This window comes from Phallusia mammillata, chromosome 5 (genome assembly GCF_965637545.1).
Source record: "Phallusia mammillata chromosome 5, kaPhaMamm4.hap1.1, whole genome shotgun sequence".
NCBI lineage: Eukaryota > Metazoa > Chordata > Ascidiacea > Phlebobranchia > Ascidiidae > Phallusia > Phallusia mammillata.
The window spans coordinates 18,727,670-18,736,198 of NC_137256.1; positions in this window are offsets into that span (position 1 = coordinate 18,727,670).

Genomic DNA, 8,529 nt, shown 5'->3' on the forward strand with positions numbered 1-8,529 from the left:
GACGTCACCTGTGACGGAGCTGGGGACGAGCCGACGTTCGAGTTGTCGAAACAACCAGAACGAGCTTCACTCAGCCCTAAAACTTGGGCTATTTCTATAAATGTTCATATTTTCTGTTTGTGGTTTCCTTTCCGGTGGACTCATTTGCATACAATCACGTGGTCGCAACGTTGACACGGATGAATAGTTCTCAGTCACGTGCCCAGCAAAGGGTTGTGGTGCGGAATGGAGCGAGTAGCTGCTTCGGCGCGCGAATCCGCCAAGTCGAAGCGCGCACTGTTTCAGCAGGTCGGTCGTAACAAGACTGCTGGACAGAACTTGTTGCTCGAATCGACCCGCTCCCTTGCTTGTCCTGCTTGCCACGACGGGTTTCTGGAGCAGCCGGCTTGCCAGGGACCGGAGCGTAGATGCAACTGCCACGCCAGACTCCATTTTCGAGTGTTTGTGGTGCTGACCCCACAAACACAAAATGTCGTCCTAGCAGGCGGTTTGGCCGATGTTTCCCCCGGTATACTCCCGCTCAACCCGCGCCCAGACACCGAGGATCTCGCTCGCCTTTTCGTTGGTTGCGACTTGTGGTCTTGTGTCAAGTCGTCTTAACCGATGACGCCGGAAAACGAACAGACCAGTGCCGGCTAGACGGTCGTGTGGAGACGATGTCTAGTTGTGGTGTGGCCTTTGCGTTGGGCGTGCGGGAGCGTTGGCCCGCGCAATTGCGACATCCCGTTGCTACGTTACCACCTAATTCCAATTCGCTGGACGTGCTGTTGTTTCAATGCATTGGCTCACGTGACAAAACGTTTTCTGTACGAACAGTTGTAACACATTCTTACAAACCACAAACAGAAGTTTGTTTGTAGCATTGAAAAGGGGCAATTTTTCCTTTTCATATTAGCTTTGGGAGGTGAGGTCTTGCTGCTTCGGAGCTCGACGCGTCACTGCCTTGCAAGTGCTTTGCACTTTGCTTTGCGGTGTCGTGGAAGCTTGCGTTGTTTAAGTACCATCGACTCCTGAAAAGCTACGGACCAGTTCCGCTCCTCTTGGACGAGGGAGGGTGTAGTGCTGGCGCTTCGTGCTCCAGCGTTGCTCCCCTCTCTTGTTCAAGAAGCCGCCTAGCGGGATGCTTTTGCTCCCGCGATGGTTAGCTACTTTGAGCGGGCTTGGTAAGAAAGAGCCTTGTGCTCTTTTTTTCATTTGACTCATTCATTGATCATCGCTAGCTACGTATACTTTTTAATTTTCTTTTTTTTGGGGGGGGGGTCGTCGCCACGTCATAGCAGCAGTAGCAGCCGCGCAGCAGCAGCATGCGGACGACAAAAATCGTTCGTATACGCGTCATGGTTAGTAATCCCCCACCCCCATGTAGGGCAACGCCAACACCCCGACTTGCTGCAAGAGAGGAGCGGTGCCGAGCACAAGACCCAGCACCGATCCTCTCGAGCAAGCCGAGAGGCCGGCGCTGGAAACAGAAGCCAACTCGACTCGTCCCCCCGTTGCTGTCGAAACAGAATGCTGCCTTTGCTCGGGAAACCGGCTGTGAAGCCGATTCCCGAGCTTTGACGTCACCTGTGACGGAGCTGGGGGCGAGCCGACGTTCGAGTTGTCGAAACAACCAGAACGAGCTTCACTCAAGCCCTAAAACTTGGGCTATTTCTATAAATGTTCATATTTTCTGTTTGTGGTTTCCTTTCCGGTGGACTCATTTGCATACAATCACGTGGTCGCAACGTTGACACGGATGAATAGTTCTCATTCACGTGCCCAGCAAAGGGTTGTGGTGCGGAATGGAGCGAGTAGCTGCTTCGGCGCGCGAATCCGCCAAGTCGAAGCGCGCACTGTTTGAGCAGGTCGGTCGTAACAAGACTGCTGGACAGAACTTGTTGCTCGAATCGACCCGCTCCCTTGCTTGTCCTGCTTGCCACGACGGGTTTCTGGAGCAGCCGGCTTGCCAGGGACCGGAGCGTAGATGCAACTGCCACGCCAGACTCCATTTTCGAGGGTTTGTGGTGCTGACCTGACAAACCGACTTGCCAGGGACCGGGGAGTCGCGGCATCTGCCACGGCAGAGTCCATTTTCGAGTGTTTGTGGTGCTGACCCCACAAACACAAACTGTCGTCCTAGCAGGCGGTTTGGCCGATGTTTCCCCCGGTATACTGCCGCTCAACCCGCGCCCAGACACCGAGGAGCTCGCTCGCCTTTTCGTTGGTTGCGACTTGTGGTCTTGTGTCAAGTCGTCTTAACCGATGACGCCGGAAAACGAACAGACCAGTGCCGGCTAGACGGTCGTGTGGAGACGATGTCTAGTTGTGGTGTGGCCTTTGCGTTGGGCGTGCGGGAGCGGTGGCCCGCGCAATTGCGACATCCCGTTGCTACGTTACCACCTAATTCCAATTCGCTGGACGTGCTGTTGTTTCAATGCATTGGCTCACGTGACAAAACGTTTTCTGTACGAACAGTTGTAACACATTCTTACAAACCACAAACAGAAGTTTGTTTGTAGAATTGAAAAGGGGCAATTTTTCCTTTTCATATTAGCTTTGGGAGGTGAGGTCTTGCTGCTTCGGAGCTCGACGCGTCACTGCCTTGCAAGTGCTTTGCACTTTGCTTTGCGGTGTCGTGGAAGCTTGCGTTGTTTAAGTACCATCGACTCCTGAAAAGCTACGGACCAGTTCCGCTCCTCTTGGACGAGGGAGGGTGTAGTGCTGGCGCTTCGTGCTCCAGCGTTGCTCCCCTCTCTTGTTCAAGAAGCCGCCTAGCGGGATGCTTTTGCTCCCGCAATGGTTAGCTACTTTGAGCGGGCTTGGTAAGAAAGAGCCTTGTGCTCTTTTTTTCATTTGACTCATTCATTGATCATCGCTAGCTACGTATACTTTTTAATTTTCTTTTTTTTTTGGGGGGGGGGGTCGTCGCCACGTCATAGCAGCAGTAGCAGCCGCGCAGCAGCAGCATGCGGACGACAAAAATCGTTCGTATACGCGTCATGGTTAGTAATCCCCCACCCCCATGTAGGTGGGTCTCGGGCAACGCCAACACCCCGACTTGCTGCAAGAGAGGAGAGGTGCCGAGCACAAGGCCCAGCACCGATCCTCTCGAGCAAGCCGAGAGGCCGGCGCTGCAAACAGAAGCCAACTCGACTCGTCCCCCCGTTGCTGTCGAAACAGAATGCTGCCTTTGCTCGGGAAACCGGCTGTGAAGCCGATTCCCGAGCTTTGACGTCACCTGTGACGGAGCTGGGGGCGAGCCGACGTTCGAGTTGTCGAAACAACCAGAACGAGCTTCACTCAAGCCCTAAAACTTGGGCTATTTCTATAAATGTTCATATTTTCTGTTTGTGGTTTCCTTTCCGGTGGATTCATTTGCATACAATCACGTGGTCGCAACGTTGACACGGATGAATAGTTCTCATTCACGTGCCCAGCAAAGGGTTGTGGTGCGGAATGGAGCGAGTAGCTGCTTCGGCGCGCGAATCCGCCAAGTCGAAGCGCGCACTGTTTCAGCAGGTCGGTCGTCACAAGACTGCTGGACAGAACTTGTTGCTCGAATCGACCCGCTCCCTTGCTTGTCCTGCTTGCCACGACGGGTTTCTGGAGCAGCCGGCTTGCCAGGGAACGGAGCGTAGATGCAACTGCCACGCCAGACTCCATTTTCGAGGGTTTGTGGTGCTGACCTCACAAACCGACTTGCCAGGGACCGGGGAGTCGCGGCATCTGCCACGGCAGAGTCCATTTTCGAGTGTTTGTGGTGCTGACCCCACAAACACAAACTGTCGTCCTAGCAGGCGGTTTGGCCGATGTTTCCCCCGGTATACTCCCGCTCAACCCGCGCCCAGACACCGAGGAGCTCGCTCGCCTTTTCGTTGGTTGCGACTTGTGGTCTTGTGTCAAGTCGTCTTAACCGATGACGCCGGAAAACGAACAGACCAGTGCCGGCTAGACGGTCGTGTGGAGACGATGTCTAGTTGTGGTGTGGCCTTTGCGTTGGGCGTGCGGGAGCGGTGGCCCGCGCAATTGCGACATCCCGTTGCTACGTTACCACCTAATTCCAATTCGCTGGACGTGCTGTTGTTTCAATGCATTGGCTCACGTGACAAAACGTTTTCTGTACGAACAGTTGTAACACATTCTTACAAACCACAAACAGAAGTTTGTTTGTAGAATTGAAAAGGGGCAATTTTTCCTTTTCATATTAGCTTTGGGAGGTGAGGTCTTGCTGCTTCGGAGCTCGACGCGTCACTGCCTTGCAAGTGCTTTGCACTTTGCTTTGCGGTGTCGTGGAAGCTTGCGTTGTTTAAGTACCATCGACTCCTGAAAAGCTACGGACCAGTTCCGCTCCTCTTGGACGAGGGAGGGTGTAGTGCTGGCGCTTCGTGCTCCAGCGTTGCTCCCCTCTCTTGTTCAAGAAGCCGTCTAGCGGGATGCTTTTGCTCCCGCGATGGTTGGCTACTTCCTTGTGCTCTTTTTTTCATTTGTCTCATTCATTGATCATCGCTAGCTACGTATACTTTTTAATTTTCTTTTTTTTGGGGGGGGGGGGTTGTCGCCACGTCACAGCAGCAGTAGCAGCCGCGCAGCAGCAGCATGCGGACGACAAAAATCGTTCGTATACGCGTCATGGTTAGTAATCCCCCACCCCCATGTAGGTGGGGCTCGGGCAACGCCAACACCGCGACTTGCTACAAGAGAGGAGCGGTGCCGAGCACAAGGCCCAGCACCGATCCTCTCGAGCAAGCCGAGAGGCCGGCGCTGCAAACAGAAGCCAACTCGACTCGTCACCCGTTGCTGTCGAAACAGAATGCTGCCGTTGCTCGGGAAACCGGCTGTGAAGCCGATTCCCGAGCTTTGACGTCACCTGTGACGGAGCTGGGGACGAGCCGACGTTCGAGTTGTCGAAACAACCAGAACGAGCTTCACTCAAGCCCTAAAACTTGGGCTATTTCAATAAATGTTCATATTTTCTGTTTGTGGTTTCCTTTCCGGTGGACTTATTTGCATACAATCACGTGGTCGCAACGTTGACACGGATGAATAGTTCTCAGTCACGTGCCCAACAAAGGGTTGTGGTGCGAAATGGAGCGAGTAGCTGCTTCGGCGCGCGAATCCGCCAAGTCGAAGCGCGCACTGTTTCAGCAGGTCGGTCGTCACAAGACTGCTGGACAGAACTTGTTGCTCGAATCGACCCGCTCCCTTGCTTGTCCTGCTTGCCACGACGGGTTTCTGGAGCAGCCGGCTTGCCAGGGACCGGAGCGTAGATGCAACTGCCACGCCAGACTCCATTTTCGAGGGTTTGTGGTGCTGACCTCACAAACCGACTTGCCAGGGACCGGGGAGTCGCGGCATCTGCCACGCCAGACTCCATTTTCGAGTGTTTGTGGTGCTGACCCCACAAACACAAACTGTCGTCCTAGCAGGCGGTTTGGCCGATGTTTCCCCCGGTATACTCCCGCTCAACCCGCGCCCAGACACCGAGGAGCTCGCTCGCCTTTTCGTTGGTTGCTACTTGTGGTCTTGTGTCAAGTCGTCTTAACCGATGACGCCGGAAAACGAACAGACCAGTGCCGGCTAGACGGTCGTGTGGAGACGATGTCTAGTTGTGGTGTGGCCTTTGCGTTGGGCGTGCGGGAGCGGTGGCCCGCGCAATTGCGACATCCCGTTGCTACGTTACCACCTAATTCCAATTCGCTGGACGTGCTGTTGTTTCAATGCATTGGCTCACGTGACAAAACGTTTTCTGTACGAACAGTTGCAACACATTCTTACAAACCACAAACAGAAATTTGTTTGTAGAATTGAAAAGGGGCAATTTTTCCTTTTCATATTAGCTTTGGGAGGTGAGGTCTTGCTGCTTCGGAGCTCGACGCGTCACTGCCTTGCAAGTGCTTTGCACTTTGCTTTGCGGTGTCGTGGAAGCTTGCGTTGTTTAAGTACCATCGACTCCTGAAAAGCTACGGACCAGTTCCGCTCCTCTTGGACGAGGGAGGGTGTAGTGCTGGCGCTTCGTGCTCCAGCGTTGCTCCCCTCTCTTGTTCAAGAAGCCGCCTAGCGGGATGCTTTTGCTCCCGCGATGGTTGGCTACTTTGAGCGGGCTTGGTAAGAAAGAGCCTTGTGCTCTTTTTTTCATTTGACTCATTCATTGATCATCGCTAGCTACGTATACTTTTTAATTTTCTTTTTTTTGGGGGGGGGGTCGTCGCCACGTCATAGCAGCAGTAGCAGCCGCGCAGCAGCAGCATGCGGACGACAAAAATCGTTCGTATACGCGTCATGGTTAGTAATCCCCCACCCCCATGTAGGGCAACGCCAACACCCCGACTTGCTGCAAGAGAGGAGCGGTGCCGAGCACAAGACCCAGCACCGATCCTCTCGAGCAAGCCGAGAGGCCGGCGCTGGAAACAGAAGCCAACTCGACTCGTCCCCCCGTTGCTGTCGAAACAGAATGCTGCCTTTGCTCGGGAAACCGGCTGTGAAGCCGATTCCCGAGCTTTGACGTCACCTGTGACGGAGCTGGGGGCGAGCCGACGTTCGAGTTGTCGAAACAACCAGAACGAGCTTCACTCAAGCCCTAAAACTTGGGCTATTTCTATAAATGTTCATATTTTCTGTTTGTGGTTTCCTTTCCGGTGGACTCATTTGCATACAATCACGTGGTCGCAACGTTGACACGGATGAATAGTTCTCATTCACGTGCCCAGCAAAGGGTTGTGGTGCGGAATGGAGCGAGTAGCTGCTTCGGCGCGCGAATCCGCCAAGTCGAAGCGCGCACTGTTTGAGCAGGTCGGTCGTAACAAGACTGCTGGACAGAACTTGTTGCTCGAATCGACCCGCTCCCTTGCTTGTCCTGCTTGCCACGACGGGTTTCTGGAGCAGCCGGCTTGCCAGGGACCGGAGCGTAGATGCAACTGCCACGCCAGACTCCATTTTCGAGGGTTTGTGGTGCTGACCTGACAAACCGACTTGCCAGGGACCGGGGAGTCGCGGCATCTGCCACGGCAGAGTCCATTTTCGAGTGTTTGTGGTGCTGACCCCACAAACACAAACTGTCGTCCTAGCAGGCGGTTTGGCCGATGTTTCCCCCGGTATACTGCCGCTCAACCCGCGCCCAGACACCGAGGAGCTCGCTCGCCTTTTCGTTGGTTGCGACTTGTGGTCTTGTGTCAAGTCGTCTTAACCGATGACGCCGGAAAACGAACAGACCAGTGCCGGCTAGACGGTCGTGTGGAGACGATGTCTAGTTGTGGTGTGGCCTTTGCGTTGGGCGTGCGGGAGCGGTGGCCCGCGCAATTGCGACATCCCGTTGCTACGTTACCACCTAATTCCAATTCGCTGGACGTGCTGTTGTTTCAATGCATTGGCTCACGTGACAAAACGTTTTCTGTACGAACAGTTGTAACACATTCTTACAAACCACAAACAGAAGTTTGTTTGTAGAATTGAAAAGGGGCAATTTTTCCTTTTCATATTAGCTTTGGGAGGTGAGGTCTTGCTGCTTCGGAGCTCGACGCGTCACTGCCTTGCAAGTGCTTTGCACTTTGCTTTGCGGTGTCGTGGAAGCTTGCGTTGTTTAAGTACCATCGACTCCTGAAAAGCTACGGACCAGTTCCGCTCCTCTTGGACGAGGGAGGGTGTAGTGCTGGCGCTTCGTGCTCCAGCGTTGCTCCCCTCTCTTGTTCAAGAAGCCGCCTAGCGGGATGCTTTTGCTCCCGCAATGGTTAGCTACTTTGAGCGGGCTTGGTAAGAAAGAGCCTTGTGCTCTTTTTTTCATTTGACTCATTCATTGATCATCGCTAGCTACGTATACTTTTTAATTTTCTTTTTTTTTTGGGGGGGGGGTCGTCGCCACGTCATAGCAGCAGTAGCAGCCGCGCAGCAGCAGCATGCGGACGACAAAAATCGTTCGTATACGCGTCATGGTTAGTAATCCCCCACCCCCATGTAGGTGGGTCTCGGGCAACGCCAACACCCCGACTTGCTGCAAGAGAGGAGAGGTGCCGAGCACAAGGCCCAGCACCGATCCTCTCGAGCAAGCCGAGAGGCCGGCGCTGCAAACAGAAGCCAACTCGACTCGTCCCCCCGTTGCTGTCGAAACAGAATGCTGCCTTTGCTCGGGAAACCGGCTGTGAAGCCGATTCCCGAGCTTTGACGTCACCTGTGACGGAGCTGGGGGCGAGCCGACGTTCGAGTTGTCGAAACAACCAGAACGAGCTTCACTCAAGCCCTAAAACTTGGGCTATTTCTATAAATGTTCATATTTTCTGTTTGTGGTTTCCTTTCCGGTGGATTCATTTGCATACAATCACGTGGTCGCAACGTTGACACGGATGAATAGTTCTCATTCACGTGCCCAGCAAAGGGTTGTGGTGCGGAATGGAGCGAGTAGCTGCTTCGGCGCGCGAATCCGCCAAGTCGAAGCGCGCACTGTTTCAGCAGGTCGGTCGTCACAAGACTGCTGGACAGAACTTGTTGCTCGAATCGACCCGCTCCCTTGCTTGTCCTGCTTGCCACGACGGGTTTCTGGAGCAGCCGGCTTGCCAG